The sequence below is a fragment of the Bombina bombina genome, chromosome 6, assembly GCF_027579735.1.
Source record: "Bombina bombina isolate aBomBom1 chromosome 6, aBomBom1.pri, whole genome shotgun sequence".
NCBI classification, from domain to species: Eukaryota; Metazoa; Chordata; class Amphibia; order Anura; family Bombinatoridae; genus Bombina; species Bombina bombina.
The window spans coordinates 530,344,576-530,371,940 of record NC_069504.1 but is presented as its reverse complement, the minus strand read 5'-3'; the positions used below and the strand labels follow the sequence as shown (position 1 = coordinate 530,371,940).

Sequence of the window (27,365 nt, the reverse complement as noted above, 5' to 3'; positions counted from 1 at the left end):
AAAGGGACAGCATAGTAAACATTTTGGCTAGCAAATAACTAGTGAAGTTTTTAATTATCATTAGCATCTGTCATTAATTTTAAAAACAGACCATATTCTCTTTAAATATCACTTCTAAGATTATTTATTATTTTATAACAATTGGCCAGTTATTATTTGCAGCTGCAGCTTGGATATTATATACTGTATATATATATATATATATATATATATATATATATATATATATATATATATATATATATATATATATATATATATATATGTATATATATATATATATATATATATATACATACACATACACACACAATATATATAGTAATCCAGCAATATAATTGCATATATACACTCACCAGCCACTTTACTAGATACATCTGTTCAATTGTTTGGTAACACAAATTGCTAATCACCCAATCACATGGCAGCAACTCAATGCATTTCGTCATCTAGACATGGTGAAAATGACTTGCTGAAGTTCAAACCGAGCATCAGAATGGGGAAGAAAGGGGATTTAAGTGACTTTGAACATGGCATGGTTGTTGGTGCCAGATGGGCTGGTCTGAGTAATTAAAAAACTGCTGTTCTACTGTAATTTTCATGTACAACCTCTAGGTTGATGTCAGAGGTCAGAGGAGAATGGGCAGACTAGGAAGACTGGTTAGAGATGATAGAAAGGCAACTGTAACTCAAATAACCACTCGTTACAACCAAGGTATGCAGAATACAATCTCTGAATGCACAACACGTCGAACCTTGAAGCAGTTGGGCTCCAGCAGCAGAAGACCACACCGGGTGCCACTCCTGTAAGCTAAGAACAGGAAACTGAGGCTACAATTCGCACAGGCTCACCAAAATTGGACAATAGAAGCTTGGAAAAATGTTGCCTGGTCTGATGAGCCTCGATTTCAGCTGCGACATTAAGATGGTAGGGTCAGAATTTGGCATAAACAACATGAAAGCATGGATCCATCCTGCCTTGTATCAACGGTTCAGGGTGGTGGTGTAATGGTGTGGGGGATAGTTTCTTGGCACACTTTGGGTAACTTAGTACCAATTGAGCATCGTTTAAACTCTATGGCCTACTTGAGTATTGTTGCTGACCATGTCCATCCCTTTATGACTACAGTGTACCCATCTTCTAATGGATACTTCCAGCTGGATAATGCACCATGTCACAAAGCTCAAATCATCTCAAACTGGTTTCTTTAACAGGACAATGAGTTCACTGTACTCCAATGGCCTCCAAAGTCACCAGATCTCTATCCAATAGAGCACCTTTGAGATGTGGTTGAACGGAAGATTCGCCTCATGGATGTGCAGCCGACAAATCTGCAGCAGCTGCGTGGTGTTATCATCTCAATATGGACCAAAATGTCTAAAGAATGTTTCCAACACCTTGTTGAATTTATGCCACGAAGAATTAAGGTAGTTATGAGGGCAAATGGGGGTCCAACCCGGTACTAGCAAGGTGTACCTAATAAAGTGGCCGGGAGTATATATACACATATATATATATATATACACACACACACACACAAATAAAGTGTATACATTTGCAAATCCATGGGATGCCTGCCTATTGTCAAAAGATTAAAACACCATAATGTTTTGACTCTAACATGAGCCTTTGTCAAATGGATAATCCATTTAATAAAAGCACATGTGAGAGCGGAACATTATGGAGTTTTTTGTTTTCTAATAAATTCTACGTTTTACATCTAAGTGATTGATGGTGGATTTCTGCTAAGGGGTTTCCAGCAGATTTAAAGTAGTGCCACAAGCGGTTTTATGTAATGTTTTTAGTGCACTGGTGAAATTATATATATATATATATATATATATATATATATATATATATATATATATATAGCTGTATTATGTTAACACACTATTACCTTGACCACCAAATAAGCTTTCAGAAACTGCAAAAAGTAAATTTCTATGATATATAATTATCACATGACGCCTGAAGATGTTACAGACTCACATTAAACTGTAAAAAAAATATCAGACTGCTCATTTTCCTTGTAGGATACAGAAACTAGCATGATGAATAATCATGCACAGTACATTTCAGCTCCACAAGTTTTCAGCTCCACAAGTCTTAAAAACATATACACTCCAATTGAATGAATCTTAATCATCCCCTTTCCCAATTTATAATGGCACAAGACAGGGATGCCCACTTTCCTCTCTCCTTTTTTGCCCTTGCAATTGAAGTCTTAGCCTCTAGGATTTGACATAATACAAAAATTGCAGTCATAAAATTAAATGAGAAGGAATATAAAGCTTCCCTCTATGCCAATGATATATTTTTGACTCTAATGACCCTCTACCATCCCTAAAAGAACTAAACAATGGATTCCATTTATATAGCACATTTTACAATTTTAAAAAAAATGCCTCAAAATCCGAATTCATGAGTATAGCGGTTCCGGTCACAATAACTGACCAAATAACAACAATCTATTCTTACTCACTTCATAAAACCTCACTAAAATATTTGAGGATACAAATAACTAAAGACCCACATAATCTATTTTCTGCAAACTATAAGCCTCCTTTTAAAAATATTGAAACTAAATTCCTGGCAAAATAAAACTCTGTCCTGGCTTGATAGGTTGCATGCTATAAAGATGACCATCTTACATAAAATTCTATACCTTTTCCAAACAGTACCAATCAATTTACCTATAACATTTCTTAATAAGCTCCAAGGCATGCTAAATGTCTACCAATGGCACAATAACCCCTCCCCCCCCCAGAATTGCCAAGTCCACTACATACATACCTAAAGTTAGAGGAGGTCTGGGTATGCCTAATCTCCAATATTACCAGATAGCAGGAACGCTTTCACGCATTATTGATTGGTGTAAACAGGCTACACACAAGGAATGGATACAAATAGAACATGACATGGCAAGGAATAGACAGTTAGGAGCTAGTTGCTGGATCCCTCAATCACATAGATCTCTAGGTCATTTAACGGCCACAATGACTAAACTAACATTTCACCTTTGGGATCAATGTGTTGTTAAAATTCATAACATTTCAACACTTCCCTCTCAATTAACCCCACTGAGGGAAAATTTCAGATAACTCCCAATAGACTGTATATACAAATAGTGCCTATGCAAGAGACGATCCCATGTCATGTATTTTGAAAGATGGTAAACTTCAATCCAAAACAGAACTAATGGACACCTATGGAAACTACTTTGCTCTCTGGTTTAGGTACTTTCAGTTCAACCTTTATATCACCTCCCACATTAAAGCTGGTCAACTTTGTAGACCTCTTACCCAGTTTGAATCAATGTGCAACTCCACTACATACTCTAAAGGCTCCCTCTCTCTCACATATAAAATGCGCCTCATCACCATTCTAGAAATCTCCCATCTTATACTTCTAAATGGTCTGAGGAACTTCAAATACAGATATCCCCAAAAGACTGGTTAAAATTTGCTGTTAATATGAGTAGTCATACTTCCTCCATCCCCCACATTGAGACGAATTTGAAACTTTTATGTTGCTGGTACTACACCTCTGCCAGAATGGCTTCCATTTTTAAACACACAAATGCGGAGTGTTGGAGCGCATGTGGAGGTGTAGGAGATTTCCAACATATTTGGTGGACATGCCCTGACATTACACAATACTGGCGGTTCTAAAAATTTGTTTAAAATTAGATTACAATTTTGCATGAGAGCATGCTGATGCCCAGATGATGCCCCCCCATATAAAAGTAATTTATCTAAGAAAAACAATATTAACCAAATATGCTCTGCGTACCATACGTTCCACCCCTGCCAAATGCCTTCTGAGTCACATGGTCTCACTTAGTCCAATTATAGAACCAATCCTGTCTGGTAAATTGGTTACTGTTTTAATGAAGAAAATAGACTATTTTTAATGTAAATTAAGTAAAATATTTATTTACTCAATACTGTGGAATCATACCAAACACTGATACATTTTTATAAGTGGGTGTTACCTGGTTCGTTATCCATCAATCAACATAGGGATTGATATTTTTTGAATATTATTATACTTGATCTACAATGAAGATGCTCTGGGCAAAGACTTTTCTATGAGTTGTCAAGAGTTTCAGATTTTGATTCTTGCTTCATTAAAGCAATATAAAACTCAGATTTTTTCTTTCATGATTCAGATAGAGCAAGCAATTATATACAATTTCCAATTTACTTCTAATAACTAATTTGCTTTGTTTGCTTGGTATTGTTTTTTGAATGCTCAGCAATGCACTAATGGGAGTTAGCTGAACATATCAGAAAAGCCAATGAGAAGAGGCATATGTGAACAGCCACCAATTAGTAGCTAGCTCCCAGTATTGCACTGCTGCTCCTAAGCCTACCTAGGTATACTAGATTATTGAAGTAAATTGGAAAGTTGTTTAACATGGTATTCTCAGTCTGAATCATGAAAAAAACATTTTGGGTTCCATGTCCCTTTAACATGTCAGCTGATCCAGCTGTTAATATTTTTGTTGGGCCAGACTTGTTTCATCAGCCATTCCACTATAATATTAAAACTTATTAAGACAAATATTATAAAGATTTATGGGGTCTATTTAAAGCTATTGGAATTCGTTTGTAAAGTTTATCATATGGGTGACAAATCTAAACCCTTCCAAATTCTTTGAAAGCTCTGAGATGATTTATCTTATGCTTTTCAAATACATTTGTGCTATGAAAACATCCCATAACATTAATAATTCAATACCATTATTCAAATCAATCAGAAAAACCTCTTCAAAACACATTGTTGCTTGTTTTGAGTGACATTTCTTGGCAGTTTGCACATTTAATAAAAATATAATTTTAATGTCATTCTACTTGTATTATCTGTAATGTTTTGCTTCCATGAAGGTTTCTGAAAATCTTACAGCTTGTGTTAGGTATCAGTTAGTCTTTTTTCTCATTTAATTTTTATAGGGTTTTCTAATTCAAACATTTTTTTTCTAGCTCAATCAGCATTTTTGTTACTGATTGGAATAGCTTTATAAATCAGTAAATAAAATCACCCAAGTTGCAATATGATGTGTTTTTTGTCCAATATCAATCATTTTGAAATGAGGGCCTAAATGTCAGCTAAAATGGAAAAAGATTAGCATCATCTTCCTCAAATAGCACTGATTATGGGCGTGATTCGTTTCCATCAGGATTGCCTTGTTTGTTTGTTTTTCTAAGCCATTCAAATCCATAAGAAAGATTGGTGTTTGAATTAGAAATAAATTTACATTTGAAAAAAATTTAACAGCTATAAAAATATTTGCCTTTATTATTAGAAAAGTGAATAAATGGCAGGGGTAAGAACTGGTGGCACTCTAAAAAAAAAAAAACATACTTCACCACAAAAACACCTACAAAGACATACATTTGCTTTACCAAAAAGAATTAAATTCTACAGGCTGAGTGTTTTAGAATGATCCAGTCAAAGAACAGACCTCAATCTAATTCAAAATCAAGGTAAGACTTAAAGGTTGCTGTTAATCCATGGATTAGGTAATTGTGGCTAATTTTGGGACATGACTAAGAGCATGATAGAGGCTTGAAACATTCTCTTTATTTATTTATTTATTTATTTATTTTATTTATTTTGTTGTTGTTATTTCAGTGAATAAATAATTGTCTGGTTTTAAAATTACAAGAAGGTAGAACATCTATTTTATCTGCTGATTGATAGAGGTGGCAATCTCATTGTTCCATGGGTTTTAACAGGACACAAATAGCATCAATAATAAAGTTGACAGCCGTCCATTTGACCATAGCTGTATAACTTAAGCATTTAATGTGCAGATGTGATTTCAATGTGCACTTGCAATTAAGTGTTTGAACATTGTACATATTTTCGGCATATATTGTTACAAAATTATAAGGAAAGGGTTATTTATAAACATTGTAATGAATTGAGCTTTTTATGAGAATGAACAACCTGCAAGCATACAAACAAGGCAAGGATTAGCAACAATTTATCAATTTTTGATGATGCTATTTTATTTTTACCATTAACTCCTTATGTTTTGCTTCTGGGTTGATCTGAGAAAAGTAATCTTTACCTAATCCAGAAGTAGGCGTCCCAGATGTCATTGTGTTATGGGTGACATATGTCAAATGGTCAAACAGATTCAAGCAGAAGAGTTTCACAAGGATTAAAATACAATTGGTAGAGCCACAACACAATAGCGGAGAACTATTATTTTGAACAGTAGAAAAAGACTGGACTACACCCACAGAGCCCATTAGGCTAGATTATAGCAATTGAGGTTTGTTTACTGAAGTGTCTTCTCCAATTAAGTCATTATTGGTAATGTTACATATTTTGTTTGCCTTCACCAGGCCAAGCATGGTATTTTGTGGATGGAGGAATGCATTGCTTTATATTTGGAAACCAGGCGGTACATGTAGCATCAATTCACTCATCACTAGGTCACCAGGAGTCACTAGAGGACCCATAGAATAAGTAACATTTTGGACTGAGTAAATGGGCTACATTAATGGATGTTCATTAGCCTGTCAAGAAGCCTTGTTGTTAAGGTTAGATCATGTTCAATGGCTCACTTCACCTATCTTTCTGAGGGTCATTAGTGGGTGTTCTTGCCATTAAGATATATAGTTGTGTTAAGTGCCCCAATACATGATATTGTATTTGTAAATGCTCATAATATTCTTATCTGTTTTATTAGTGTAAAGTTGTCTCATTGTATAGAACAAGAACCATCATAAAAACCTCATAAACACATACAAGGGGCTGGCTATGGGTGTTGGCAGTGGATGATATTTTTTTTCCTATAAACATTGTTCAAGCAGTAGGAATTCATAAGAACTCTATTGCCCTTGTAATGTATCTGGTCTCACAATTGAATTTCACTCATTCAAAGCTGACAATTCTCTTTGCATTACACAATTTTAAATTGCGATGTTGCAGTGAGTTTTTCCAGTGACAAGTTTTATTGAATCTAAGCAAATATGTGTCTGACAAAAGGTTAACTCTGCTCTGTATGCAGCTGAAGTTATTGTTTGCTGTATGTGATGTATAAGGGGATAATTAGAAGGGCTGGGGCATAAACACTCTTCTCCTTAAGTCTGGCAGGAAAGTAATAGAAAGTAGCTACTCATTTGTATGAAATAAATAGGTGACAGATATAGTACAGAATTGTTGGCATTGGGGTGGTAAATAACTTTGTGGTCAGCACAACATTTAAATACACCACTATAAGCGAATCAATTATTATACATCTACTTGTACAGAATCGCACTATCCCACTGCAAATTATACAGTTATTGTACATACAGTATACTACAGAATGAAACTATAGCAACTGAATAATGTGATGAGGGATTATTGCTCTAAATAGGGAGACTAACCTGGTGTAATGACAATTGAGTTGGCTTCTTTTATTATTTCAATTGCTTGGTCAACAGAAACCTCTGTGTGAGTCCCCACTATTTCCATAGGTTTCCCAGTACCAGTGGAAGATGTCCCAAATCCACCAAGAATGACATTTGGCAGTGACCTATTCATAGCCTATATATAAAATGAACAAAATAATATTAAGAAATATAGTCATACTTGATATCCTAATAGTATATTAAGCATTTAATTAAAGCATGTAGTTCATACACTTTGTGTTAACAATATCATTTAAATTCTATATACTTTTTACAGTCCCAGGAATTGAAATAATAACTGTGGCAGACACAGTTTCCACTTAACGAATAGTGAATGAGATTTTGAGATTGTAAGGTGTAGGAAAAACTAGATCAGGTTTTGTTTGACTAATATGTGTTTATCCGCACATTATTAATTATCCACACTTTATAAATTGATGTAAATAGTACACCTATATATTGTTGTTTCATGGCAAATAGATTTCAATTATTGATGCATAAATATGTATTAATTTATTTAAAATATATATTTAAACTGTAGAAAAAAATAGATCTACTATGTGCTTTTTTCATTTAATATATCATTTTACATAAATACAATTGTAGAAGACAACAAATAGTATTTCATTGATATACCTACATTAACACAAAGTAGTAAACTGAAAATTGTGACTAAAATTACATTACATTAGCAAGGAAATGTATCAATCCACTTGTGATGCAGAATTACCTGGCAAATATTGCACAAGAGCTCTCTTCTGCAATCCCCTGCTCTTGTACAACCAATCAGGCCTGTGAGTGTGAATCACCCTGGACAAATAAGCAAGAACCAAATGTGGCCTGCTAGGATGATGACACATTAAACTGTAACATTTGGTGAACATATGCAAGAAATATCAAGTGTACATTTATCACTAGTGGCTTCATAGTACCTAACTCAGAATAAGCTATAATTCTATTGGAATAAGCACTTCCTTTAATCTTTTAGAACTCACAGCGAAGCCAACTGGTTAAAAATATATGTTCTATTCTGGGGTCAGAGTGAAAACCCAAAACATATAAAATTGGCAATTTATTAATATTTCTGACAGGTGGCCTCTTGCTCTTACAGGTTGCAGGTGGCCTTTGGCTCGCCTCTTACTGAATTTACCTGTAAAAAGGGGCACAGTGTATACACATAAGGTCAACATTCACAAGGCAAGATGATTTTCATAACAGAAAACTTCTTGTGAGCTGCAGCCACCTTTTTTGCCTGGGTATCTGAAGACCCCAAAGCACACTATCTTAGGTCCGCTTTTTCTGAAGGGGCCACAAAAACTATTGAAACAGACAACATGTGGTTCGTGGGCCATCAGTTGCCCATTCCTGAAGTAAATATAACAAGTGAAAGGAATTGTGTCAGAATAAGAATCTACCAATTCAGACTAAATTCAAACGAGTTTTGCGTTATGAGGGGTGCGGTTCTTACTTGCACGTTATTGTCACTGCTCACTTTCCTACAGCGCTGGTATTAAAGGTTTACAAAAACCCTGCGTTATTAGGCAAGAAGTGACCGTAGAGCAAAATTGTGCTCCATACCGCACTCCAATACCAGCGCTGCTAAAAGCCGCGGTGAGCTGGTTTTACGTGCTCGTGCACGATTTCCCCATAGACATCAATGGGGAGAGCCGACTGAAAAAAAGTCTAACACCTGCAAAAAAGCAGTGTAAAGCTCCGTAACGCAGCCCTTTTGATTCCTATGGGGAAACAAAATTTATGTTTACACCTAACACCCTAACATGAACCCAGAGTCTAAACACCCCTAATCTTACACTTATTAACCACTTATCTGCCGCCCCTGACATCGCCGACACCTACATTAAACTTATTAACCCCAATCTGCTGCCCCAACATTGCCGACACCTACATTATATTTATTAACCCCTAATCTATCGCCCCCAATGTTGCCGCCACCTACCGAAACGTATTAACCCCTAATCTGCCGCCCCCAACGTCGCCGCCACTATAATAAACATATTAACTTCTAAACCGCCGCACTCCAGCATCGAAAACACTAGTTAAGTATTATTAACCCCTAATGTGCCACCCCTAACATCGCTGCCACTTACCTACATTTATTAACCCCTAATTTTCTGCCCCCAACGTCGCCGCCACTATACAAAATGTATTAAACCTAAGTCAAACACTAACCCCTATACCCTTATCTTAAATATAATTAAAATAAATCTAAATAAAACTTACTAACATTACCTAAATAATTTCTATTTAAAACTAAATACTTACCTATAAAATAAACCCTAAACTAGCTACAATATAACTAATAGTTACATTTTACAGGCAAGTTTGAATTTATTTTACCTAGGTAGAATAGTTACTAAATAATTATTAACTATTTACTAACTACCTAGCTAAAATAAATACAAATTTACCTGTAAAATAAAACCTAACCTGTCTTACACTAACACCTAAGCTTACACTACAATTAAATAAATTACCTACATTAAATACAATTACCTAAATTACAAAAAAAAACCACTAAATTACACAAAATAAAAAAGACATTATCAGATATTTAAACGAATTACACTTACTCTAATAGCCCTATCAAAATAAAAAAAGCCCCCCCAAAATAAAAAAAAAACCCTAGCCTAAACCAAACTACCAATAGCCCTTAAAAGGGCCTTTTGCTGGGCATTGCCCCAAAGATATCAGCTCTTTTACCTGTAAAAAAAAAATACAAACAACCCCTCAACAGTAAAACCCACCACCCACACAACCAACCCCCAAATAAAATCCTAAATAAAAAAACCTAAGCTCCCCATTGCCCTGAAAAGGGCATTTGGATGGGCATTGCCTTTAAAATAGCATTTAGCTCTTTTTCAATTGCCCAAACCCTAAGCTAAAAATAAAACCCACCTAATAAACCCTTAAAAAGCCTAACACTAACCCCTGAAGATCCACTTAAAGTTTTGAAGACTGGACATCCATCCTCAACGAAGCCGGGAGAAGTCTTCATCCAAGTGGCAAGAAGTCCTCAACAAAGCCGGGAGAAGTCTTCATCCAAGCCGGCAGAAGTGGTCCTCCAGACAGGCAGAAGGAGTGGGTCCATCTTCAAGACATCCGGCGCAGAGCATCCTCTTCAATCGAAATCTTCTTCCTGAATGAAGGTTCCTTAATGTGACGTCATCCAAGATGGCGTCCCTTGAATTCCGATTGGCTGATAGAATTCTATCAGCCAATTGGAATTAAAGGTGAAAAAATCCTATGGCTGATGCAATCAGCCAATAGGATTGAGCTTCAATCCTATTGGCTGATCCAATCAGCCAATAGGATTGAGCTTGCATTCTAATGGCTGTTCCAATCGGCCGCTAGCAGGGGATGTCAATCATCCCGCTGCTTCTTAACTTAAGTTTCCGGCGAGCCTCAAGGCTCGCGCGGAAACAGCAGCATACGCTGCTTCTTAAATCGGCCCCTAATTCTTAAGAAAAGCACTCTACCAAGACTTTCTTTCTAAAAGCTCCTTTTAATGATGGCATAGTTTGTGAGAGCACTTTTCTTCTGTAAAATAGTTAAAGGGACATGCCACCCACATTTTTTCTTTTATGATTTAGAAAGAGAATGCAATTTTAAACATCTTTCTAATTTACTTATATTATCTAATTTGTTTTATTCTATTGATATTCTTTGATGAAAAGCATATCTAGATATGCTCACTAGCTGCTGATTGGTTGCTGCACATAGAATCCTTGTGTGATTGGCTCACCATGTGAATTGCTTTTTCTTCAACTAAGGATATCTAGAAAATGAAGCAAAATAAATAATGGAAGTAAATTGTAATGTTGTTTAAATTTCTATTCTCTATCTGAATCATGAAAGAAAGATTTTGGGTTTAGTGGCCCTTTAAGTACTAGTCTAAAAATGTATTCCAGAATACACATCTATATGTTCCCTTTAATATACACATCTATATGTTCCCTTTAATAAAGGGAAGAAAAAACCTCTCTTAGTTGAAAGAGCAACAAAATCTGAAAATATTAAAGGGCCATTATAGTCTAAAAACATGCTCTAATCTGTTAGAGCAAGTAATTTTAAAACTATTGAAACTGCAGTACTGTGTGTTTAACCACACAATGGGGTGAAACACACAGTAGAAATACCAATCGGGCCTCGTGATGCTGGTCCTGAGATGAAAACAGCACTGATCCAATCAGCAGCGTTAGTTGCACATCTGAGTCATGAGATTGTATTGCAAAATCAATCAATCAACGATGATGGTGTCAGTATATACCAGGGTTATAATACAATTTATTTGCTATTATTCTTTAAAACAACCTCCAAATAAAATGTGTATACGAAACAATTGAAATTAATATTTATTCCTAAATTCTTGAGATTAGTTAAATTTATAGACACATTGAAATATATTTATATAGAAAAGAGACTAGCTTGGGAATCAACTATGTACACTTATTATCAATGGTGAACTCTACGTTCAGTCATTGTCATAGACAAAAAGATACAGATAAATGACAAAAAAGGCATTTTAAGATGTTATTCAGATTATTTCATCAGCTTGTGATATTAAGATATTAAATACCATTAGTCATAACCCTGAGCCTGTGTAGAATAAAACATAGGAAGAGATTTGTGAATGGAGTGTTTTGTATTGCTTAGAATGTAACACTGAGATACATTAACACACTTGTTTAGGAGTTTAGCATTGTTAATATGATAACTGAGAGATGCTTTGAGAATGAGGCCCTTTTTACAACTAAACTTTTGGGATTGATGTCCTTTTTAGAATTTAGCATTTTGTATTAGATTTGTTTGAGTATAATAGCAAAGATGATGTATACCATTTGGGAATTATACCATTTAACTGATTTGAATAGCCAATAGAATAAGAGCTACTGTAATTCTATTGGCTATTCTAATCAGCCAATAGAATTACAGTAGCTCTTATTCTATTGGCTATTCAAATCAGCCAATAGAATTAAAGGAGCTCTCATCCGATTGGCTGATTTGAATTTGAAGGCTCAAATCAGCCAATAGGAATTCAAGGGACGCCATTTTTAATTGCATACCTTGAATTCCTATTCAGTGTATGGCGGAGATCGTATGAAGAGGATCCTCCACGCTCCATGGCTCCGGTCTTCAGTTCCAGCGTTGCCGATCTTCAGTTCCAGCATTGCCGGTCTTCAGTTCCAGAGTGGACGGTCTTCAGCTCCGCGGTCATCTGTCTTCAACTGGTAATAGAGCTGATTACTTTTGTAAATTTGTTTTGGGTAGGGAAATTGTATTATTTTCGGGGGCTTTTTTATTTTATTAGGGGGCTTAGATTAGGTGTAATTAGCTTAAAATTCTTGTAATCTTTTTTTTTTTGTAATTTAGTGTTTGTTTTTTTTTGTAATATAGTTTAGTGTATTTAATTGTATTTTAGTTGAGATAATTGTAGTTTATTTCATTAATTTATTGATAGGGTAGTGTTAGGTGCAATGGTAACTTAGGCTAGGATTTATTTTACAGGTAATTTGGTAATTATTTTAACTAGGTAGCTATTAAATAGTTATTAACTATTTAATAGCTATTGTACCTAGTTAAAATAAATACAAAGTTACCTGTAAAATAAATATAAACCCTAAAATAGCTACAATGTAATTATTAATTATATTGTAGCTATCTTAGGGTTTATTTTATAGGTATTTAGTTTTAAATAGGAATAATTTAGTTAATAATATTAATATTATTTAGATTTATTTCAATAATAATAAAGTTAGGGGTTGTTAGGGTTAGACTTAGTGTCATGACCCAGCCTGGAGTTGAACCTGGGACCTGTTTCTGTTTCTGCTGCTGTTCTTTCCTAGCCTGTTGTCTTGCCTCTCTGCCACCAGATGACTTGATCACAAGCTAAGAATATTGTTTTTTTCTGTTTGCTGCAACTTTGGCTATCTGGCTCCACCTGCTTACCAGCTGAAACAAATCATTTAATCAGCAGCCTGCTATATCTGGGAGATTTGCTGGCAGTTCTGGGCCTTGACATTGAGTGTTATACTCTGAAAGACCCTCTGGTCCTGTTTCCTCAGTGAAATACAGATTTGTTGGATTTCCTGGTTCCTGATTTCTGCTTCATTTCCTGACTACTCTTCTGGATATTCCCTTTGCACTGTGTTTTGTTTTTGGACTGATTTCCTGGCAATTGATCTTGCCTAATTCTCTATTTCCTAAAGACTGACTCAGGTACTTTTGCTTGCTTGTTACCTGATACTATAGAGTTCCAGTTTGCAGTCTATGTAAGTTTCCTGTTTGTTTTTACACAGTTCCAGTCTACAGCATATGCAAATATCCTGCCTGATATACAAAGCTCTGCATGCCTGCCTGTTATTACACAGTTCCAGTCTACAGCATATGCAAATATCTTGCCTGATATACAAAGCCCTGCATTCCTGCCTGTTATTACACAGTTCCAGTCTACAGCATATGCAAGTATCCTGTCAGTTATTACAAAGATCTGCATTCCTGCCTGTTATAACACAGTTCCAGTCTACAGCATATGCAAATATCCTGCCTGATATACAAAGCGCTGCATTCCTGCCTGTTATTACACAGTTCCAGTCTACAGCATATGCAAGTATCCTGCCTGTTATACAAAGCCCTGCATTCCTGCCTGTTATAACACAGTTCCAATCTACAGCATATGCAAGTATCCTGTCTGTTATTACAAAGATCTGCATTCCTGCCTGTTATAACACAGTTCCAGTCTACAGCATATGCAAGTATCCTGCCTGTTATACAAAGCCCTGCATTCATGCCTGTTATTACACAGTTCCAATCTACAGCATATGCAAGTATCCTGCCTGTTATTACAAAGATCTGTATTCCTGCCTAATACTACAGCCTATAGACATTGCCTTATCTAATTGCATATCTCTGTATTGCTAATTATCCTATAAATAAAACCATCACCTTTTATTTCCTAAAACCTTGTACCTGTTTAATTATGCCAAAAAGGAAAGACACACGCAGACAAAACACAACTTTTACCCCAGAACCTGACACCTCTGCACAACAGCTCCCAACTCCTGAACCTGCTTCCTTGCAGAGTATGACACTTAGGTTTAGGGGGTAATATAGTTAATATAGGTGGCGGCGGTGTAGGGGGATCATATTAGGGGTTAATATATTTAAAATAGGTGGCGGCGGTGTAGGGGGATTAGATTAGGGGTTAATATATTTAAAATAGGTGGCGGCTGTGTAGGGGGATTAGATTAGGGGTTAATATATTTAAAATAGGTGGTGGCGGTGTAGGGGGACTAGATTAGGGGTTAATATATTTAAAATAGATGGCAGCGGTGTAGGGGGCTCAGATTAGGGGTTCATATAGTTAATATAGGTGGCGGCGGGGTAGGGGGCTCAGATTAGGGGTTAATATAGTTAATATAGGTGGCGGCAGTGTAGGGGGTCAGATTAGGGGGTGATACATATAATATAGGTGGCGGCGGTGTAGGGGGGTCAGATTAGGGGGTAATACATATAATATAGGTGGCGGCGGGGTCCGGGAGCGACGGTTTAGGGGTTAATACATTTATTGTTAGGAGTGAGAGGGGGGATTGCGGATAGAGGGGTATACGTGTTGGGCTATTTTTGGGAGGCGTGTTAGACAGTAACGGCAGATTTAAGACTTTAGTTAGTTTTTTTAGGCGGCGGCAGTTTCTAAAGTGCCGTAAGTCACTGGTGACTCCAGAAATTTGTACTTACGCTTATTTCTGGACATCGCTAGTTTGTCCGACTTACGGCACTCTATCAACTGTCGGCGCCGTATATGTGATAGCTCACTGTGCGAGGTGAAACTACGGGCGGCGCAGGTTTCCACGTTTGCGCCGAAACCTGTGCTGTATATTGGATCGCGCCTGTAGTTCCATAAAGTAACCTCTCATACATTTTTATCAAACTAATGGTCAATGACATCCCCATTATTTTGTCCTCTCACCATGAACATATTTCTGTTTAAGACTATAGTAAAGCCCAAACATGGAAATGTCATACTATGCAAGCAGCAACGAGTATAGATTATAAATAGAGACTTCATGCTGTATATGAAGAAACATCCTAATAAATTGCTGCTCATATGCTATTTAACTCCCCCTGGCTTGTGACATGAGGCAATTTTGGTATTTTTTTTAAAGCTTTCAGGTATGGAATTGAGAATATTAAGCACACAAAGAAATATTTAAAGATATAATCATTGACTTACCACACACATAATATAGGAAAGTATAGCTCCAGATGATCCAATAAGAGCCCCAACAATTGTCATGAGGTTATTGTTCAGCAAAAAGCCTTCTGCACAAAGGGCCCAACCTGAGTAACTATTGAGTACAGTAATGACCACCGGCATATCTGCTCCTCCAATAGCTGCAGTGAGGGTCACTCCCTGTAACATACAAATGCAATTAATGTGCAGCTGAGACTTTCACATCCCTAATTAACAAACAGTTACTACTTTGCTTTTGCACCTTCCATACCTTTACCAAAATACTTTTTCCTTAAAGGGACACTAAAACCAATTTTAAGCAACTTTCTAATTTACTCCTATTATCAATTTTCTTCATTCTCTTAGTATCTTTATTTGAAATGCAAGAATGTAAGTTTAGATGCCGGCCCATTTTTGTTGAACAACCTGGGTTGTCCTTGCTGATTGGTAGATAAATTCATCCACCAATACAAAAGTGCTGTCCACAGTTCTGAACCTAAAACAAGCTTAGATGCCTTCTTTTTCAAATAAAGATAGCAAGAGAATGAGGAAAATTTGATAATAGGAGTAAATTAGAAAGTTGCTTAAAATTGCATGCTCTATCTGAATCACAAAAGAAAAAAATGGAGTTCAGTGTCCCTTTAAAGGGACATGTTACCTATATGCTAAATCACTTGAAAGTGAAGCAGCATATTTGTAAAATCTTAAATTGAAAATATCATATGAACAACTCAATGTCTCTTTAAAGGGAATCCATGCTGTTTTCAACTACTTCATATATCCCCTTTGATATGTACACCGCATGTTATATTGTGATGTTGTCTTTATTTTCAAGGCAACAAATTGCTATTGCTCTACTAAATTCATATATACTGCAAACCCCAGAAGAAAAAAAATCATATTCAATATTATAATTACAACTTTAATTTAATTCCATGGCTGAATAATTTGAATTAAGAGCATATTCAGCAGAAGTTGAGTAATCTAATCCTTATGCAAATTGACAGGCGCCTGTATTTGGAAGTTTAAAACATTTCATTATAACATCTTATACATATTGAAAAAAGAAGTACCTTTATTGTAATTACAATTTTACATTAGAAGCCAGTAACTACACCATCTTGCTATCATGCCTCTCTCAACATGGGTCACAAGTGAGATCTCAATACGTGATTTTCGCTTGAAATCTCTTTATATTTATTACATTTAAAGGGACATGAAACACAAAATATGTCCTTCATGATTCAGATAGAGCATACAATTTTAACCAACTTTCCAATTTACTTCTATTACATAATTTTCTTAGTTCTCCTAACATCCTTTGTTGAAAAGCATACCTAGGCTAGGCACATATATGCCTCTTGTTATTGGCTTACCAATTATTTCAGCTAGCTCCCAGTAGTGCATTTCTCCTCCTTCAACAAAGGATACCAAGAGAATGAAGAAAAAGCGATAATAGAAGTAAACTGGAAAGTTGTATAAAAACGTATGCTCTAGCTAGAGAGAGGTTCCGGGGGAGGAGACTGGGTGCAGAACGTACTCTGAGCACTCGCTCTCTGTTACTTCCACACAAGCCATTGGCGGTGAATTCCACGCTGAAACCCTTGTTCTGGGTGGCTGAAATTCGGAAGGCAACATCGACACCGGTACATCTGTTGCGCAACTACATCGCACTGTATTGAATTGGCCCCTTCAGCTATCACAGGGGTGACTAAGCAGCATATTGCTGACCAAGAGCAGAGGAGCGAGAGCTTGGGGGTGGATAGGACGCTACCTAGCGATACTGGTTTTGTGAGGTGGAGTTCCCCACTGATGGTGACAGGGTAACAGGTGCACAGTCTCAGCCCTCTTCCCACTGGTGTTGTGTGCGGAGGCGCTGATCGTCCATCAGGCAAGAGTTTGCTGTGTGTCCTGCGCATGAAAGATTGCTATACACCTTGGATCCCTGAAACGCATAGTTAACTAAAACAGGAATTGGTTTCCAGCTTGTATAGAGGGCGTGTGGAACCTGAAGCTTTGGCACTTTTAGCGTACCAAGCTGTGCTATATAAGGTACTGTTTGGTATAAAGGCATAGTCACCCAGACTCTGGGGAAGAGCCGTTGTACAGCCTTCACATTGTTAAAGTATTGTATTCCTAAGGGGAAATAATATAAAAGGCCCAGAAAATACCTGGCTCTTTCACCCTAAGGCTCTTCAGTATAAGGCAAGAGGAGTTAGGGCCAAGGGCTGAAGAGGAGAACGGTACTCCCCTACTTCATTTTATCTTTTGACCCCCTTCTACATACTGGATAAAGGCTGTTTGACCAGGAGAAAATGACACTGTTTTACTAACTGCATGTGCTGCTAACTCTCTCTGATACCGTGAACTGCTTGCTCTCTGCTTCATTTTGTTTACGTCCCTGTATCCTGTGCAAAAAAAAAGCCAAAAGTTGAGAACACTGGGGTTTTTTTGCTTATGGATTGTATCTGCAACTAACCTCTTCTCTTCCTTATATAAGGCATTGTTTGGTATAAAGGTACAGACATCCAGGCTCTGGGGAAGAGCCATTGCACAGTCTCTACACTGTCAAAATATTACTAACTACTTAGAGCGGCCTATTAAGGAAAGCTAGATTTCTCAGCTTGACCAGGAGAAAATTACATTGTTTTACTAATTGCATGTGCTGCTAAAATCCTTGGACGCTGTGAATTGCTTACTTTTTGTTTCATTCTATCCACTTCCCTATACTTGCAAAAAGCCAAAAGTTGAGAACACTCAGCAAGATTACGAGTTTGGCGTTATGAGTGAAAAAAGCATTGTTATGGCCCATAACAATGCTTTTTCCCTACCGCCACTATTACAAGTCTTGTCAGGATAGCTGTACCACACACTTTTTTGGCCGTCACGCAACGTCACTACCGCACTTTAAGAAAAGTCCTTTTTCAATGGGACTTCCATAGTGCCGGTATTACAAGTTTTGCTGTGAGGCCAAAAAGTGAGTGGTACGGCCTAAAATGACAAGATCCGTACCGCCATCTAATGTCAGTAGTTATGAGTTTTACGTTACAAAGCTGTAGCATAAAACTCATAACTAAAGTGTTAAAAAGTACACTAACACCCATAAACTACCTATTAACCCCTAAACCAAGGCCCTCCCGCATCGCAAACACTAAAATAAAATTATTAACCCCTAATCTGCCGCTCCGGACATCGCTGCCACTGTAAAAATTTATTAACCCCTATTCTGCCGCTTCCCGACATCGTCGCCACTATAATAAACATATTAACCCCTATACCGCCACCCTCCCACATCGCAAACACTATTTAAATATTATTAACCCCTAATCTGCCGTCCATCCACACCGCTGCTATAATAAACTTATTAACCCCTAAACCTAACCCTAACGTAACCCTAACCCCCCTAACTTAAATATAATTAAAATAAATCAAAATAAAACTTACAATTATTACCTAAATAATTCCTATGTAAAACTAAATAAATACCTTTAAAATAAAACCTAAGCTAGCTACAATATAACTAATAGTTACATTGTATCTAGCTTAGGGTTTATTTTTATTTTACAGGTAAGTTTGTTTTTATTTTAGCTAGGTAGACTAGTTAGTAAATAGTTATTAACAATTTACTAACTACCTAGTTAAAATAAATACAAACTTACCTGTAAAATAAAACCTAACCTGCCTTACACTAAAAACTAACATTACAATAAAATAAATTAAATTAATACAATACATTTATATAAATTACAAAAAATAAACACTAAATTACACAAAATGTTTTTTAAAAAAACCCTAGCCTACACTAAACTAACAATGGTCCTTAAAAGCGCCTTTTGCGGAGCATTGCCCCAAAGAAATCAGATCTTTTACCTGTAAAAAAAAATACAAACAATCCCCAACAGTAAAACCCACCACCCACCCAACCAAAGCCCCCAAATAAAAACTTATCTAAATAAACCTAAGCTAACCATATAGAAACATGGTTAAAACAGGTTAATTTGTCAGGAGCAACACTTTTAGGGCCTCTGTTATAAAAATTGAACAGGGATTTATATTTTGGTTGAGCTTTGGCCCCAAGACTAGACTCTATACTTCTATATTGCTCATATTTAGAGTAATAAGGTTCCCTGCTGTACCGGTTGTATGCTTAACTGCTGTACCTGCAGATGTATTTATTAACAAATTTATTGGAGTTGCGAACTGTTTTTTACTCTGACCTCTTTGCCTGAATGTATTTTGTCTTGAAAAGCTAAAAGCTGAATTTGTTGTCTTAGCCTGCTGAATGCACCTGTCACTAATTTTGCATAGTTGTAATCTTCGTAGGTATATACAATTAGAGTTAGGTTAAAGGAATCAATCACCCAATAGCGAGACTAGGAGTTTAGGTTTGAGCATAAGGGATAAATCTTAAAGGTCCTAGATAGGTCCTATATTTTAGTTGGGTGCTCTATTTAGAAAGATTCAATCACTGTTAAAAAAATTTCTAGAGCCCTCTTTGCTGGCCCTGAGCGCTAGATTCACTAGCCATCCCCACTGTCATATTTAATTCTTAAGAATTTATATTAAATCCTATCTGAAAGTTCTAGTTAAATGGTCTACCTCCCATAGCTGGTCTTAAATTAAATTGAAATTCACAATTTCCTTTTCCCACATCACACCCTTCACCTAAAGCACTTGGTCCTTCACTTTTCCCTCTCCCCTCTTTTTTTTTTTTTTCCTTTCCCCTTCACTAAATCAGTTTTTGATCACTTATTATCACAATGGAAGGAAGGGGCGCCTTCCCCTTTCTCACTCTTGTATTTCTAGGTTGGGGATTTTTACTCCCCATCTTTTTCACATGTTTTCCCCACATGGATAAATTTCTTAGCACACACTCTAAAACCCCTTCTCCAACAATGGCGGCTAAACATAGAGATAGGAAGAATAAGAATAACCTAGAGATCCAGGCGGATATTCATCCAGCCACTATTAATCTCTCTCATATCAACGTGACACTGCATACCCAAGCACTGGTAGCTAGCATCTCTGAGGCCCTGGCCCCTAGATTCGACACCCTTAAGCTTGAGATTAAGCAAGATATTCTATCCTTGACAAATGAAATTAGACAATTTTCGAACAGGCTACAAGAGGCAGAACAGAGAGTGTCGGATATAGAAGATATTAGTACAATTCATAGCTCTAAACTTGAGGCTACTGATATAACACTTTCCAAAATTCAGCTTAAAATTGAGGACTTAGAAAATCACTCTAGGAGAAATAATTTTAGAATAATTGGGGTTCCAGAGGAAAAACAGTACGAAGATCTAGATACATTTATTTCTGGGACTCTAGTTCAACTTTTAAAAATTCCTCCTTCTCACCCACCAATTACTGTGGAAAGAGCACATAGGCTCGGCAGGCCACTAAGTGAATATGAGAGCAAGACCAATCATAGCTAATTTGCTAAATTATCAGGATAAAGCTATCCTGTTTCAATACTACCGCAAGAATCAACCTATTTCACTTTGGGCATCAAATCTACTTTTATTTCAGGATTTTTCTGCTGAAACGGCAGGAAAAAGGAAGGAATTGTCCCCAATTTGCACAAAACTTATTAATTCGGGTTATCATGCCATGTTAATTTACCCTGCTAAGTTAAAGGTGTCTATTAATGATGAAGTGTACTTTTTTGAATCTGCTAAAGAAGCAGAAACATTTGTAGCTGATTTGAAAAATCAGGACAATAGCTGATTTAAGATATGGTAACCTTTTGCTCTCCTATTTCCCAGATCTTTTAATTAGGTTCTTGTGTGTGGCTTGGGGGTCAATATGGGGTTACGAGGATTCACGTGGGTGTTTGTTCTTCTCCCTTTCTTTCGTTCTTCTTTTTTTTTTTGCGTGTTTTAATTTTCTAGAAAATGGGTAAGGTAGATAAATTTTAAGTAGTTTCTTGGAATATTGGAGGTCTCACTTCCCCTATCAAACGGAAGGCAATTATTTCTCACCTGACAAAAATTGATACAGACATAGCTTTTCTTCAGGAAACCCACCTGAATGTAGATGAGGTATTAAAGCCATTTTTATTTAAATGTTTTGGGCACTAGTTTTTTCCTAAGAAAAGTTCAGGAGGCGGAGCAGCCGAGCGGAGGTATACGAGGAGAAGTGACAGTCTAGCTTCCACACACGGCGCGGCAGCAGATCCTGACAGAACACACCCTGGAGAGCAGAAAGAAGGTGGAGGGAACTAGGGGACTGGTTTGAATCTAGCGGTAGTTGAGGGGAAGGGGAGGAATTACCGACATTCAAATGCATCTTTAATGTATATAGATTTGAGAAAATGCTGAACAGATAAACTAAATGAAAAAACATGGGTTGGCTGGCAGCGCTGGCTTGGTTAGTAACGCTGTTTAAACTCACTGGCAGCCTCAGACTGCAGCTAACTGTACATTACATTGAGCTGTCTCCTCAATGTACTTTTGTGCACTTCTAAAGCTAATAGTGGTTGTTATTTAGTTCTGCATATATTATGTAATCCACTTGTTGCTGCTTTCAACCTTACATTAAAATATTTAAATGCACTGTGCACGCAGCGCTCATTTTTACGCTGTGGCCATGTAGCAAAGCTCTTATAAGATATATTTGCTTAGTGAGGATGCTGGGCTATGTGTATAACGGCGTAACCCCTTATTGTAGGATTCGTATTTGCGCAAATAATTATTTTACTGTATCAAATAGCCAAGGGGATATATAAGGCATTAGCAATGACACTCTCAGTATTTTTTGGTATATAAATTCTGTCATCATATGTGTTACTCGCACGCAGGCGCATAGACTGCTGTCTGACTGTACACGTATTTGTAAACATTACATTTTCGGTGATTACGGTATATATGTAGGGACAATACAAGGAGTGAAGACAATGGGCTCTATTTAACAAGCTCCGTATGGAGCTTGATGGCCCCTGTTTCTGGCCAGTCTTCAGACTCGCCAGAAACAGCAGTTATGAAGCAGCGGTCACAAAGACCGCTGCTCCATAACCTGTCCGCCTGTTCTGAGCAGGCGGACAGAAATCGCCGGAAATCAACCAGATCGAGTACGATCGGGTTGATTGACACCCCCCTGCTGGCGGCCCATTGGCCGCGAGTCTGCAGGGGGCGGCGTTGCACCAGCAGCTCTTGTGAGCTGCTGGTGCAATGCTGAATACGGCGAGTGTATTGCTCGCCGTATTCAGCGAGGTCTGGCGGACCTGATCCGCAGTGTCGGATCAGGTCCGCCAAACCTTGATAAATATGCCCCTATGTGCAGTAGACCAAGTACAGGATGATATATGCAGAGCTATCAAGAAACACTAGAGTATGACACAGTTTGACCTCTGTTCCCCAGAGCATACCTAGATCATTGATTTTCAAACGTTGTGCCTTTAAGTTTTAGTAGTAAGACATATTTTCGTCCAAATTAGGCTCACTTTTGCCTTTTGGTACAATTTTTATTTGTAAAAACACTTTAGCCAGTTTACTATTTGTGTAACATTGGTTAATTGTACAGTAGAATGTTTGGGTTTCAACTGTAAGTTATGGTTTTGTGTAGTGTGAGAGCCTCATAACTGTACATGATTACTATAAATGGTGCATGTGCACGAGATGTTTAGTATGTGGTGAGACATTTGTTGAAAAGTTACAAATGTTGACACTTTACATTCACTGCTGTCAATTTCGCCACATCTTACTAGAAAACATATATTTAATAGAATTTTAAGATAGTGTAGTGTAAACTGCAAAATACTATCTCTATATATGGTACTGGGAATGGAGTTGAATGTGGGAGGCAGAGAAGACCTGTTTATAGTATTATTAAACTCTTTGTAGTATTATATATCAGTAAATAAGGTACAGGTGAGGGTCCGTGTGTGTGAGGTAGAGGGAAACTCTCATTATTAGCTACTGTGGAGGGTATTGTGTGCGTGAGTCAGAGGGAACTTCTTTATAATATTATATATCTGTATATAAGGCGCTAGGTAGGGAGCTGTGTTTGTATGAAAGAGGGAACCTCCCTATAATATTATATATCTGTATATTAGGTACTGTGGAGGGGATTGTGTGCTTGAGGGAAGCGCTCTATAATATTGTATACAGTCTGTCTCCGTGACAGGACTAATGGCATATGTGCATACATTTACCTTTTGCTTCTATTTCTATTTCATTAATTCCATTACGTACATTCTCCTTCTATACATTTTTTTAGTTTAATATTTTAATATATATATATATATATATATATATATATATATATATATATATATATATATATATATATATATATATATTGTTTGAGGGCTGTGTGTGTGGGCTTTCTGTTGTGCGTGTGTGTGTGGGCTATCTGTTGTGTGTGTGTGTGTGGGCTATCTGTTGTGTGTGTGTGTGTGGGCTATCTGTTGTGTGTGTGTGTGTGGGCTATCTGTTGTGTGTGTGCGTGGGCTATCTGTTGTGTGTGTGTGTGTGTGGGCTAGCTGTGTGTGTGTGGGGGGGCTATCTGTGTGTGTGTGTGGGGGGGGGCTATCTGTGTGTGGGCTGTGTGTGTGGGGGCTATCTGTGTGTGTGTGTGGGCTATCTGAGTGTGTGTGTGTGTGTGGGGGCTATCTGTGTGTGTGTGGGGGGGGCTATCTGTGTGTGTGTGTGTGTGTGGGCTATCTGTGTGTGTGTGTGTGTGTGTGTGTGGGGGCTATCTGTGTGTGTGGGCTGTGTGTGGGGGGGGGGGCTATCTGTGTGTGTGGGGGGGGGGGGGCGGGTATCTGTGTGTGGGGGGGCTATCTGTGTGTGGGGGGGGGGCTACGTTTGTGGGGGGGGCTATCTGTGTGTGTGCGGGGGGCTGTGTGTGGGTGTGTGTGTTTATAAGTATCCCTGTGTGTGTATTATATCTGTGTACTGTGTTTGTGTGTACAGTGCATTGCCCCATTTTAAGTATTTTGTTGTTCTTGGCAGGGACCTGTACTTGCTAGGGCGGCCCTGCCATCTCTGTAATGTTCTTGTTATCAAAAGAAAACACATAAAAATAAGGCCCAGTTCAACTCAACTGTTCATAATTGTCAGCATAAACCGTTGTTCCAATAGTACAAATGGTATATTGCAATATTTACAATGTTATAGTGCTCCACTTTAGTGGATTTATGTTTTTTTTATTTAAAATGTTGTTCATTACCTTAAATGATTTTTATCCCATTTTCTTTTAATTGCAAAAATGGTAGGGGCAGGGTTGTGGGGCGGAGATTGGGCAGGGTTGGGGCGGAGATTGGGTGGGTTTGGGGGCGGGGAGAAAGGGGCCCCATTTTGTCATCCTGCCTTGGGCCCCGCAATGGCTAGGGCCGGCCCTGCCCCGAATAGATATGATTCACTATAGCGAATCATGTCCGCCCTGCATCACTAAATGCCGACAGCATAGGCTGTCGGCATTTAACATTGCACAAGCATTTCTGGTGATATGATTTTGCAATGCCACCCCCCTGCACATTCGCGGCCAGGGGGTGTCAATCATCACAATCACCTCAAAGGTGGCAGACGAGTGAAGGAGCAGACTTCGGGGGTAGATTGCAGCATCCGCTGCTTGGTAAATCTACCCCAAAGAATGCATTTTTTCCAATTTACTTCTCATCCAATTTGCTTTGTTCTCTTGGAATTATTTTTTAAAAACATATCTAGGTATGTTCAAGAGCAGCAATGCACTGCTGGCAGCTACCTGGCTCACCTATGTGATCAGCTTGGTCCCAGTGGTGCACTGCTTCTCCTTCAACAAAGGATATATAGAAAATGCAACAAATCTTCTAAAATAAGTAAATAAGAAAAGTTGTTTTAAAATGTCTGCTCTATCTGAATCATGAAATACAAATTTGGGTTTTATGTCCATTTAAAGGCATTTTTGTGTCTTTTGAGTCCTAAAATTTCTAGAAGGTACTGGGGGAGATTTTTAAGTCCGGTTAAGTCTGGTTCTTCAGTGAGAAGTAATGTTTAGCAGTTGTTTATGAAATAAACCCATTAACAGTAGGAGGATATTTCTCACCATGACAGATGATAGCCCTGAGACACCAATGAGGCACGCCATGCCGGTTGTATAACTGGGATCCAGCATGAAAGGCACCGTTCCACCAACAGATGCTGCCATTAACCCGGCATTAATATAGTGGCGACCAGGTAAAAGGAGCGGTGCAGAATTCAAGACACCTGAGAAAATAAAGAGTTAGACACATTTCCAACACTGCTTTAACAGACATAAAAATATGGACCAAAATGTCTTTCTGGGCCTTTTCTTTTAAAAAACGTAATATCAATCGCCATCAAACAAGCCTCGTGCTGTAAGCACCTATTGACCATTAGCTGACACAGAGGGATGCATTGTATTGCTATACTTCTTTGGTCCCTAACGGGTTAAACATGCATTCATCTTATTTCCATTTTAGCGTCTGGAAAAAAAAGCTATTTTTTGGAATCTAGGCACAGCCTCACATTAACACTGCAGTGTTGGCTCAAAAACCATTGAACTCTGAACACCACTGTAGAGAAAAGGGATGTTTTGACATTTAGATAAGTAAAAGGAAATCTGTGTTACAAAGCATTGATTCAGCTATATATAAACAAACAATGTCTCACTAAACAGCAAAGCAGAAAACACTAAAACGTCACAGCTGTAAAATCATTAACGTTTTCTTTTCTTCTTTGTGTATCTAAACCATTTTACTCTTTCTATGACAATGTACTGCCTTTATTTTTAATGCTAAATATTAGTGATAGCCATTACTCAAGCCTGGTAAATAGTAAAGGTGAGATTAGTAAGCACTTCAGCACAAAGGTGCACAAGAAAATCACTGGAATATAGGAAATATATGTACAGACTCGGTTTACCTTGTAGCTTTCCATAGGCTACAAGCGAGCCACTAAATGTCACTCCTCCGATATATGTGCCTAGGTATGCAACAGTTTTAATGACATTTGCAGATGGGTGAGCATCAAGATGTGGATATTCTATCATATACTCAGCGACACATGTTAGAACTGCTGCCAGTCCAACTAAGCTGTGAAATGCAGCCACAAGTTGGGGAAGGTCAGAGATTTCAATTCTTTTAGCTATAGTTAGACCTGCAAAACAATTAAGAAAATATTTATATTAATTAAGACAGAAAAGGAAGAGATAAATATTTGCAAACAGACGGATAAGCAGATGCATTCAGATGACCACTGAATATAAATTGAATAAAAACTCTACTAAACTGTGTGTATACGTTAAATACCTGCACTTCACTGTAAAATATTTATGGCGCTCCTGCAACATATTTTTTTTCTTTTTCCAAGAGTAGACTTTTTTTTTTGTAATTTTTATTTGAGGTTTGATTTTAGGCATATAAACCAGAAGACATAAAAACTATTGCTATAGATGCATCACCTAAGAACAAACAATAATATATAATCCTAAGTGACACATGAGGCCACTTTTGGACTTCCTTTTAAAATAAAAAAACTATCGGCTAGATTTAGAGTTTTTTCGGTAAAGACCCGCGTAGCTAACGCTGCTTTTTTCCCAACGCACCCTTCCAACAACGCTGGTATTTAGAGCTGTCTGAGGGGCTGCGTTAGGCTCAAAAAAGGTTGCGTTGAGCCTAATGTAGCTCCACTTCAACCCTCAATACCAGCGTTGCTTACGGTAGTGGTAAGCTGGGAAAACATGCACGATATCCCCA

At 37.5% G+C, this 27,365-nt stretch overlaps 1 pseudogene; it reads right to left on the bottom strand.

Moving 5' to 3' along the window:
* The window catches only part of LOC128663230 (NAD(P) transhydrogenase, mitochondrial-like), a 402,446-nt pseudogene that overhangs the window by 119,454 nt on the left and 255,627 nt on the right, over positions 1-27,365 (bottom strand).